This window comes from Solanum pennellii, chromosome 1, assembly GCF_001406875.1.
Source record: "Solanum pennellii chromosome 1, SPENNV200".
NCBI lineage: Eukaryota > Viridiplantae > Streptophyta > Magnoliopsida > Solanales > Solanaceae > Solanum > Solanum pennellii.
In genome coordinates, this window is record NC_028637.1 from 73,574,267 (window position 1) to 73,586,570 (window position 12,304).

The following is a 12,304-nucleotide window of genomic DNA, read 5'->3' on the forward strand; positions in this document are numbered from 1 at the left end:
GGCCCCCCCCCCCCCCCCCCTTTCACAATGAAGGGAAATTAGGTCACAAAAAAAGGGGGGAAAAGATCATAAATCCGCTCAAGGCCCAAAAATTTTGGAATTCAAAAATCGAAAATCCTTCACCAATTTGGACAAACCACTTTTTCTGAAATTTCAATTCATTCTAAAAGAAGGAATGGCGAGATTGACGCCTGAGATTAACTTACCCGTCCTTGGCAGGCGACGTGGAGTAATCTCATACTGGGAAGACGATTATCTTCTGCTCGTACGAAAAAGGGATGACGGGGAAAACGACGAAAGGCAGAGCTCCGCGTCTCTTGCTTCCTTTCTGTGAACTCGCCGTTCGCTGGAACTGAGCGGTGCGCGTTGGGCATCTCACTTGCGTTTGACGGTTGTTGGGAGTCTGGACTTTCACGCGTTGGATGCTGCTGATAATATTGGAATAGTACTGGGTTCTTTTGGAAGACGCTTTCAACTTCAAAGAGGGGGAACGGGATAAGGTAATGGGTCGGGTACGGGCGCGGGTCGGAGGAGTCGGAATTCGGCATGGGTCGCTGGAAAATGAGTTGGAACGGGCTGAATGAAGAAAAAGGCCTGGGTCTTTTGAAGTACTAGAAATAGAACCCATTTTGGTCCCTTTTAAATGGATTTAAAAAGGATGAATTTTGATGTTAGACAAATCCCAAAAAGATTACAAAATTTACGAAATCATTAGCCAAATTGAAGCTCAAATTTGTGAGTTTGGCTTAAATTTAAATAAGACGAACTAAGATAATTGATTAACGAGCTTTCTTGATTTTTTAACAAGATAAAATAATTAACTTAATTATAAAACGATGGTTCGAAATTATAACCATAACTTAAACCGAACTAATTTAGCCAAAATACTTACTAGAAATTAAAATCTTCTGAGATGTTTTCGAAATATTTATAAAATAATTAATTATGTACAAAACTATACAAAACCTATATATGTATATTGCTTAAAATACAAAAAAGTGACCAAAATTATTTAAAATTATTTTGCAAGCTTGTATTTCCTCAAAATTTTATAAAAACTAATTATTATAGATTGTTTGAGATCGAGGAAGCTCGAAACTTAATTATCATAGAGGAGGGTCAAAATTGGGTGTCAACACCACTCCTTTGGGACTCGACCCAATCCTTGGTGGGGTTAAATTACTACTTGAGATCATTTTCACTTGAACTGCAATAGTGTTTAGGTAATTGTGAAACTTCAAAAATGGCGCCACTACCGGCGAGTGGTGTTATTTGAGAATTTTAAGTTATGTTTAATTTTTTTCTGGTTAATTATAATGATACTTACTTAATTTTTAGTTTTATTTTTAATGTTTGTGTTTTCTAGTAGTAAGTATGAGTGTGAAAAACAACAATGGCAGCCAAGTAGGCTATCAAGATGAAGTCAAAAACCTCAATGATGTCAATGACCCTCATCTCATGGGCGGTATTTGTGCAATTCGCTTGTCTCCGGGCGAAGGGAATGCAATGTTCCACATCACGAGTACTATGTTGCAATTGAAAGGACTTTTCAGTGGGTTGGCTCATGAGGATCCCCATGAGCATATTAGAAATTTTATGGATTTATGCGGACCATTCTTTTTAAAAAACATCTCCCAAGAATCGGTCCGATTGAGGTTATTCTCGTTCTCTTTGATGGGAGAAGCATACAAGTGGCTGAATGAATTGTCACGTGAATCAATCACTGTGTGGAAGGAGTTGGTTACCATATTTAATGTGTGATTTTCCCTCCTTCAAATATGATGACTCTTCGGGACAGTACCCAAAACTTTAAGCGTTTTGAGGGCGAGCCAATTCATGAAACTTTGTTGTGATTCAAGAATTTGGTGCTCCAATGCCTAACTCATGGATTGCCTGACAACGTATTGCTGCAATATTTTTATAGGAGTCTTGATTCAGCAAACAAGGGTATTGCTGACCATATTTCTCTCGGAGGTTTAATGCAAAAAACTTATGTGATAGTGGCTCAACTCTTGGATAGCATGACCAAAATCAACAGGTCTTGGTACAACGGCGAAGATCAGGTATCTCCTCTCACATTTAAATTGACAAATGAGCAGATGGAGAAAGACCAAGAGAAAGACCAGAACATGGCCAAGATCATGACAAAACTTTCAATTTTTTCAAAAAATGTTATAGAGTTGTTGCTCGAAGTTTCCATTTCGTTGGTGTCAGCTGTGCTAATACTTATGAAGCAAAGTTTGAGGCGTTGTATTGTAAAGAGGTGAATTTCGTAACCAACCAAGGTGGTAGTAATCATTCAAACTACTCGAGTTAGGGTGGTAACCAAGGTTGGAACACTGATGAAGGTTAGAAAGATCGAATATCATAAATAGAGGGATCGAAATCACATTGGAAGGATCGGGAGAAGGACAGGTATATGCCTCCCCACGAGCTCTAAAAGCCAAAAGATCCGGATGGTGGATGGTCTCAGGATATTCTCTCTCGTATCCTTAATAAAGTGGAGGGGTAGGATAATATTTTGAAAGAAATGAAAGATGATGTGTCGACCCTTAGCCAAACCATTACCTCCCATTTCGTCTCGATCAAGCAGTTAGAAACCTAGATGGGCCAAATTTCACCGCATTTGAATCCGCAACAACAAGGATGGTTACCTAGTGACACTATGACAAACCCCACAAATGAGATTTGATGCGGGACTTGCGTTGTGTTGCGATGCTAACTAAAGCGCTGCTTGGGATGCAACCCAAGACCCTTTATTGGTTTTTGTTTGTTTTTTAAATAATGGTGTGTTGTTTTTGCAGATTAATAGGTGGTAAGTGTTTAGAAGTTTCCGGTTGGTGAGCAATTAACCCACTCAGCACGTCACCTGTGAGGTCGGCGACCTCGAGCCAGGTTGTTGTTAGAGTTAATACAAAGTTGCATTGGTTCTGTAAAAATCAGTGAGCCTAGGAAATTATTGGCGAAGCTCCAACCAGATCGGTGATCCCGATGTAGACCGTCGTTTGGGACCCCATGATAATTGGAGGTTTTACAAAACTCGGCAAGGTAGGTGTCCATTCAGCGTTTCACCGACTGGATTGGCGAGTATGACTAATGGCGCCGAGTGGGCGAGAACTGAATGATTTTAAGGCCAACGACTTAGAAGTTTCAAATTCTATCACTTTCCCTCATTTTCTAACTTTCACACTCACATCGTCACTTTAGTTTTTATGTTTCTTGCATTCATTTAAGTCGTTATATTTGTGCTCGAATTTGGATTACATTGCCGCCTAGTATCTCAATATCATCTTAATCGACATTTAAGGTTGGTGTTCAAACCACGAGCTTATTTTTTAGAAATTGTACTCTTATACAAATGATTTTATCTGATTCTCATGTTCTGGATCTCTTTGATAGGATTATAATATCAGGTTACTAGTTTCAAATTTAATAATCTTTCCTTCAATGCGTTTAATTGTGTTATTCCAAAATTTTGTGCGTTAAAATGAATGGAATCGTGTGGGGTTGTGCTTGGATGTTATGGTTCCTGCTTTAAGTTAACTAGTGCATGCTTTGATTTTGTTTTCGGAGGTTACGGGGTTGATTTTGAGAAGCTTGCTTGAAAGTACGCACGTTTGATCATTTGGTGAGTTCGGTTGAGATCGCCAAACCTCTCAACGGTTCGTCGAAGTTCACCTCTATTCTTTAATTTTAGGCTTGATTTGATTTTGGGTTTTGTAACTATCGGTAAAAGCCTGAGGTCGTTAAAGGCACTTGTTGATTCACCGAAAGTCTTCTTGATTGCCTTATGTCTGCACCCATAAACCGTTTTTCACTATAACTTCCTGCAAGCTAGCCCTTGCTCGCCTAAAGTTGTCAATAATTCACCGAAAGGCCCTTCCAATTGCCGACTTGCTAGAATTCCAGATCCAATCCTTTTGGCAAGCTAATATTTTCTAATTTCCTAATATTTTGCAGATATGGCTAGACCAAAAGTTGTTGGGAGAAACTTTCCACCCCAATGGAAGGCTAAGGAGATTAAAATAAATGAGGATGCATTTGCATCCAAGGATAAAGCAATCGAACTGCCCATGCCTGTTGGAAGTGGGAAAGGCAAAGGAAAAAAGGGTCATCTCTAACGAGAATCCTACTCCTCGAGACCCTCTATTTATTCATGGACCCGAGGACATTATACTGCTGTGGAGACCTTTCTGGCGGATAGATATTTGGCATGCACTAACACAACTATTGTCCCTTTTGAAGTGACCCCAGGCCTTGATGCCCAAGTTCAGACAGATGGAACGAATAAGAAGACAGGATTCCCCATTTAAATCCCTCTCTGCATTACTTTACTTTGACTTTTGGATATCTTTTTGTTATTGCATTTGAGGAAAAAGATTTTTTATTTGTGGTGGGGAGAGGCCCACTTTTGTGTTATGCCTTCTTTGAATATTGGTTTTGCGTATACATTTCGGTTTTGAAGCTTTATCTTGTGTTTCTAATTACATCGTACATATGATTGAGCTGGTGGTTTCTGTTTTTTAATTGCAAATGATTTTGACCCTTCCAAAATATGTTGTCACCTCTTGTTTGGGGATGAATGTGGTTGTTCTCTTGCAAATTTGAGTATCAATTTCGATCAATACCGATGACTTGAATAGTTCTACTAATAGAAAAAAAACATGAATGCGTGGCGACAATGAGGCCAAGTGAAGTTGCATAGGAAGTGTGTGAACTTTTTACATCTCGTTGAGACTAACCAAGTATCGAATTGAGTCTCTTGCTATGAACATTTCACACTAGAAAAAATGTCTAGTCTTGTTTGACTTTAGCATTAATGCATTATATGATGAGCTTAGCGTGAACCATGTATGATAACACCTAATTTTTTGCTTGACTAAGTAAAATAATCTCATGATATGATCTTAGGCAACTTTAAAGAATGTGAACCAATTTGACATATGCCTCTTTTGTGGCTAGCCTTGTGAGTTTGTGATCATTACTTGAACACATCTTGAACCTTGACCTTTTCTTGGAAGAAATTTAATGAAACTATGACCTTTCTTTATCTATTACCCATAATCCTCATGAAGTTGTGGTTAGTTTGAATAGACAACTTAGACAAAGATCCTAAGTTGGGGAGGTGGCGAAAAGAGAAGGTACATCAAGAAGTGCAAGAAAGTCATTTTGGCCCACAGTTTTGAGAAAATGGACACTCCATATGATAAAAGAGGAAAAGAAAAGAAAAATAAAAGAATGAAAAAGTTGTGGAATAAATATATGAAAGTGAAAAAGAAAATAGGGTTTCCAACAGTCCATAGAAGATGATGGAATGACTTGTGAGAACGAACAAAAATGATGAAGAAAAGGGAAGGAAGTGTAACACCCGATATCCGAAATAGACCAAAAAATGCAAAATTTTCAAAAGTTGCAGGTGCCATTGACAGAAGCCAACTACGGACAGTCTGTTGACTCCGTCGATTGGCCAGCTGACTTCCTGCTCTCAGTCGCAAACGACAATCCAATAGTATAGACCGTCAGTCGAATTACGGTTCGTCAGTCGACTCCGTCGATTTGCTAGCAGACTTTCAGTTCTCAGCCGCGGTCGACGCTCGACCAGTACAAGCAATCAGTCGAATTTGTCGATTAGCTAAGTGACTTCTAGTTTTTAGTCCCGAAGGACGGTCGACTAGTACAGGTCGTTAGTCGACTTACGGTTCATCAACCGACTTTGTCGATTCGCCAACTGAGTTTCAGTTCTAATTCATAAATGAGGTTTGACTAGTCGACTCCTTCGGTGATTCCGAAAGCTTTTAAGTCATGAGTATTTTGGTCTTTTCCTTATTTGTTTGGCCCTTAAGCTACGTCGTTTAGACCCTAAATCATGAGGTTTTAGTTAGTTTAATGCTAGAAACATAACTAGAACTTACCTAAGTAAATCATTAATCAAAACATAGAAAACTAAAAGTAAGAGATGAGAAAAAGGTCAATAACCCTAGTTCAATAACATGGCAAGTTTCCATCAGTTCAAGCCCATTGAAAGATCTCTCAGTGGAATTCTTCACCAGTATGTGTGATTTCAATAGTGGGTCCCTTTCACCCATTGGGTCCGTAGAATTTAGTAAGTTTCTTGATTCCTTTATTATGAACAAACCTAGTGTTTCTAGATTTCAACAGATTATCATGATTTAGTTATTATTATGTTTCAAATGATATTATCATGTTATTACATAGTTTCTTTCATGAATTTCAGAACCCTGGCTACGTATTTATTTAATTCTTGAATTAAACATGATAGGTCAAATATATTAGTTATTAAGTTATAAATGCCTAAGTTTTTAATGCATTATTACAGGATTAATTGTTGCATTCTCAGTTTGCATGTTCAGTTTGAGTTATCCAACATTTACAGAAGAAAGTTAGTCATAATCAGCTAACCTGGGAGTAGCATAATATCGAGCTGGACTAGGGTTGAGCGTACCCAAAAAGTCCTAGAACTACTAGCGACTTAGGTTGTAAGTCCCCTTTTGGGCATCAATTTAGTGATCACGCCAGTATGCCTTTATACCTATGGCAGGGTACATTGGGTCCTTGATGGGGCATATACATTGGACTCCATATTTAACTCATGTAGTTTTATTATTGGTTATTTGTAGCTCCCACAGTTTAGTCAGATTCTATTGCATTAACCTTTTTATTAGTATATCCAGTATTGAGTTTCAGTATGTTATAAATGGGTCACTAAATTCTGTTATCTCATCATTCAGTATCTTTATCATGTTCAGATTATTTCATTGCTTTGTTAACTTGTTCAGTTATATGTTATTTCTTCTTTACGCTATCATGAATGCACAACACCTTTCAAGTACTTTCGCATATGTGCGCTACATCTTCTCGTAATGTAGGTCCAGATTCTCAACATCTAGATCACATTTAGATAGGTTCCCGCTCTCCTGTTGAGCAGAACAATGGTAAGTCCTCATTCTCCTAGAACAATAATCATGAGTTTCTTTTCAGTATTTTTAGGCATTTAGTTTTAGTTTTTCTAGGCTTATCTGGGGTATGTCACAACATTTCTAGTTAATTAGAGGCTTATTTCTTACAAAGTTAGATTCAGCTTAGTGTTGAGTTAAAATCTTTTTTTATTAAACTCATCAGTATTTTATTTATCTCAGTTATATTATATGGGTATTCTCCAACTTTTTATTTTATTTATCATTTAGCTTATTCACCAGTTTATTATATTTGTTATGCTTATGATCATGCCAGCAGGGTTATCTTGGGATCACTTGTGGTCCTAGGTCCCGTGTTTGCGTCTCGGGGGTAGCTCGGGGCGTGATAGGAAGTGTTGTTCACACCATATTTCATGAGGATAGAAGTCACTGATCCGAAATGACAATACCTTTACACTCAACCCTATTACAAGCCTTAAAAGACCTTTGTGATATTCAGTGAGCTGAAACAAAGGTTGATTGGAAAATACGGGCAAACCTATGGGTGAAATCATGCATTGTGTCTTTGTGAGTGTGAGCATTGAAATCGATTCCGAAGCTTTAAATTTGTGAACCACTGTGTGTGAATATTGAAAAAATCCCTGTGTCAGGGCATTTGTATACTTTTTTGAGCTTGAACTCGCATTTGAAGCAAGTATAGTGAACTTGATATTCTTTGGTAATGGTGTGTCAAAATTTCAAACTTTGAGTGCACAATTGATCCTTGCATGAGTAAGTTATGTCCTTTGGTGTGCATTCATGATTTAATCTTTTGTAGCACTGATTGAGACATCCTTTTTGAATTGCTGAATTTGAGTTTTACTTGAGAATAAACAAATGTTTAAGTTGGGGGTGTTGATGACTCCACGATTTAGACTCATTGAGAGCTTTATTATAATGGATTTAGTGTTCTCAAATGCATATTTTGTGCCTATAACTAATATAAATCCTTGATTTTCAGGGATTTGGATTGAGGAACAAAGCATGAAAACTAAGGAGCAAAAATGAACAAGGCAACCAAAAGAATTAAGAAAAGAAGGTCTAAGGATCGCCTAACCTATTAGGCGAGTCCCCGAATGGCCTTTGTATGCCTTATGTTCCAATGTGCTAAATCCTGAAGGAGAGAATAAAGTCGGCGATCGAAATGAGAAGTCGGCAAGTCACCGAATGGTTCCGCGATGCATTGCCATATTACCCAAAGTTACAAAACCTAAAGGATGTTGAAGGCAAAGGCAAAATAGCGATACAAATTAAAAAGGGTGGTGTCGAGTGGATTGGCGATCCCGACTTATTGCGCTGACTGAATCTTCGTTGAATAATTTTTGACAACTGTAAGTTAGTTTTAAAATTCTTAGTTTACTATCTTGACATTGAGTAATCAAATAGAGAGTAATCAATCTAGTTTTGAACATTATCTTCATGTTTCAAGTTTGCAACATTTTCCTTAGTTTTTGAAGATTTCCAATTCCAAGAAATTGGGACTGGGGTTTGAAGATTCATCATTCTAGACTTGTGCAAAGACTATCAATCATATGTAGTTGATGAAACACCAATAGGTATCTATTTCTTATTTTTTACTATGTCTAGCTGAAACCCCAATTCTTGGGGTGTGATTATGTGATTGTGGGTTGATATAACTGTTGAGTATAGCTAATTGGTAGTTATTTTCTATGTAAAAGTGATTTCGTTCACTAGTTGTGGTTGAATTTAATGGGTTGTATTAGCAAATAAAATCTTATCTTAGTGTTTTGGGCTTGCTTGAGAGAGAGGTATTGAAACCAAAACTTTTGATTCGATGGTTGGTGGGGTAGGGGTTTTCATGGGTTCAGCTCAAGAGAGTGAATTCTAGTCCCTCTTTCACACTTTTTGCTCGAGAGAGTGAATGAAATAAGGCAAAGATTGTGCTTAATTGCAGATTATTAGTGTTCGAGAGAAACTAATTTTATTCGGGATAAATTTCTCAAGAGAGAGTTTGCCCACTGAAGTCTAGCTCAATCACTAATATGCAATTGTTTACTGTTAATTGCAATTTCCGGGTCGTTTGTCTTATCCCATTATCCTATAACATCCCAAGAATCTTGGCTCGTTACTTGTATTTTAGTGTTATTTACTGTTTTAGTTGATATTTGACTACCAACCCCCTCCCCCCTTTGATATTTACATTTATGTCACCCCTTTAATTTGTATGTTTTTATTCAAAAATGTCATTTAGCTATAACTAACTCAAATTAATTTGCACTTGGGCACTAATTCTCGAAACCACTACCTTGGGACTCAACTCCAAGCCTTGGTTGTGTTACATTTACTACTCACAATCATTGGTACTTGAACTTGAATTGTGTTCTGATAATCGTGAAACATCAGGACTCTAGGAAGACAATCTGGAAAGACTTCTTGGAACTTACTCACAATTGGAAATGACTAAATAGTCTTTGTCTCAACACTAGAGTCATTAACTCGGACTAAGTGATAGATGCACCCCTTAGATAATAACTTCTTGACTTAAGTTATAAAATGAAAGAACCGTTAGGCCCTACTGAACTACTCCTCCACTCTACAGCTGGCTCATTAGGAAACTAAGACTTGACTACTCGGGTTCTATAATAAAATGAGGCATAACATGTATAAAGCCAATTTATACCTAGAATAACATCAAAGGCCACCATAGCAACTAAGTCAACCATAGTGTCATAGTGATTTATAGAGATGACACAATTAAGTTAAATGTTTTCCTACAAGAAAACACTCATCAATGGGTGTAGAAAAACCAAAGGGATCAACAAGTCGTTCAAAAAATGAAGGGCTCAACAAGTCGTTCGGAAAGAATATTGAACCTCAGTTATATACAAAGTCACAAAAGATATACTCGCACCTGGATCAAACAATGCATATACATCAAAAGTAAATACTTTAATCATGCTAGTGACCATATTTGGTGAATTCATCTGCTCTTGGCGTCCGATAATAGCAAACAGATGGTTTGTTTCTCCACCAGTCCCTAAAGCAGCTCCTAATGGTTTGTTTCTCCACCAGTCCCTAAAGTAGCTCCTTTCAGAGTATGTCTATTTACTAGAGCTGCTCTATCTACCAGAGCCACTGAAGAAGATTGGGCTCTATTGCCTCCATTACCATTACCTTGATAGTTCTTAGGAACTCTCTCATGAAGTGACCCCTCTGTCCACACTTGAAACAACCATTGGATCCATCACGACATGCTCTTAGGTGATTCCTACCACACTTAGACATATATGAGTCCAATTAGCCCCTTGTTCCACACTACCCTAAGACTGAGTAGGTCTAGCTCTGAAATTCTCGGAGTTGTGGTTCCTAAAATAACATTTGTTCTTAGGTGCAAGTGCACTAACTGATGATGGAGTGTGCCTAGTCGTACTTTTCTGAAAAGGTGACCGGTTCACATTTTCGGCCTTCTTCTATCCAGAATCATGACCGGTTGTCTTATACCTCTTACTATGGAAATTTTCCCTATCTTTCATCTTATAATACGCAACAACTTTCACATGGATCATAAGTCTTGTTATGTCCATGTCCCCTAACAACATGGTTAACTTACCTTCCTTACTTGATAATCGAACAACCAGACACAAACAGACTCATCCTGCTTCTCATATCTACTACAATCTCCGGAGCATAATAGGAAAACTGAGTGAAATTGAGGTTGTACTCATGCACACCCATCAACTTATGTTTCAAATTTAAAAATTCCCTTACCTTTGCTTCTCTTAGCTCGTAGTGAATGAAACGTCATAAGAAGCCACTTTCAAAAATAGGCCAACTCATCAATGGTGCCCTTTCAGCCCTGCATTTCTTCTATTGGTCGTACCAAATCCTGGCAACACCTATGAGGTGGTATGAAAGTAACTCCACATGCTCAGCATGAACAACACGCATAAACTCAAATACCTTCTGTAACTCTTTCACAAAATTTTCTGAATCCTCAATTATGTGAACTCTGGGATTCACTCTCATTAGCTCACTTATTTTAGATGTATCAACCACATGTTGAGAAACCCCTCTCTGTTGACCAACTCCATTTGCCACCACTTGACTCAACATTTGAATAGCATCCTAGAACTCAACATTGGTAACCTCTTCCTGAGGGGGATGCACTTCTGGTGCATTGGGAACCTCTTGTTCTTGAGGATTAACATTCCTCCTAGAAGCATATCCTCAAATAGCTCTTCATGGAGGCATGATATGAAAGATACGTGTAAGCATAAGTTAGAAGGAAACTTTTATAAAGTTGAAGTCTGTTGCACGTAAGCGAGTAGGAAAGATACGAATTGTTTCCTCAATGTTGTAGCCTGTAAAATTTTGGATGTGGCGTGCTTGACACCGATAAAAAGGAATCTACAACAAGGCTTCATAATAACTCTAGGGCTCTTAATCTATGTGCTCCGATACCAAGTTTTTTACGCCCCGAGCATACACCCTAGAAGTGGCCCGCACTCAAGAACCATCGCTGGTCCCTAAGCCAACCCTTGTCCTGGCACACTACTAAGTGGAAAACTTACTCAACAAAACAAGAACCTTAAATGCAAAGCTTAACTCAAATTGTGTCAATAATAGATAACTTAGAAATGTATAGAAATATTCAAATAGCCATAGAAGGAAACTCGTGTCTAAACATCACTGTCTATGAAGCCTCTAAATACTACGATAGATCTTGGTACAAGAGCCACGACATCTTAAAAAATCTAAAGTGTAAATGTGGAACCTTCTAGAGATCAAGGAGGCTCATAAAGCTTATGGGAATGCAAATGGTATCAATAGAGCGCCTTTTGATGACTCTGAACAACTATATTTGCATGATTAAAAAGTGCAGGTCGAATGACGGTTGTAGAGTTAATGTACGAGCATGTAAGTCGAAAAACAATAGATAACTGAACTGACAAAGTTAGAAGAAATACCCACCTCAATTCAACTCAATATGTAAGCAACAATAAGCGATGCAATATATAAAACATTTAAAATAGTAGATATCAAATAAGTATGTATAAAACTAGAATAATAAAATCTTTACTCTTATTTGGGAGATTCTCTAACTAAAAACCATCACTATGATTTACATGACGATACATCGTTTCACCCACGGTGAAAGAATTTTCCTATACCTTTTGGGTATAAACACCTCAATTAAGTGGATCCACAAAGCTATGCTTAAAAGCAACAAGGAATTATCTTAAAACTATTTGACATACATGGTTTATGAGGATTTTTAGTTGTCTGAACTAATACCTATATCAATGCTCAATACAACTCTCAAATATATATATATATATATATATATATATATATATATATATATATAT

The 12,304-nt window shown here is 37.6% G+C and overlaps 1 long non-coding RNA gene across 1 annotated transcript in view; it reads right to left on the reverse strand.

Moving 5' to 3' along the window:
* LOC107006397 overlaps window positions 1-598 on the reverse strand; it is a 3,294-nt gene extending 2,696 nt beyond the window's left edge. The window contains exon 1 of the long non-coding RNA XR_001454968.2: window positions 207-598. This is a non-coding gene — a long non-coding RNA (uncharacterized LOC107006397). The remainder of the gene's footprint in view (window positions 1-206) is intronic.
* Window positions 599-12,304: the final 11,706 nt, after the last annotated feature.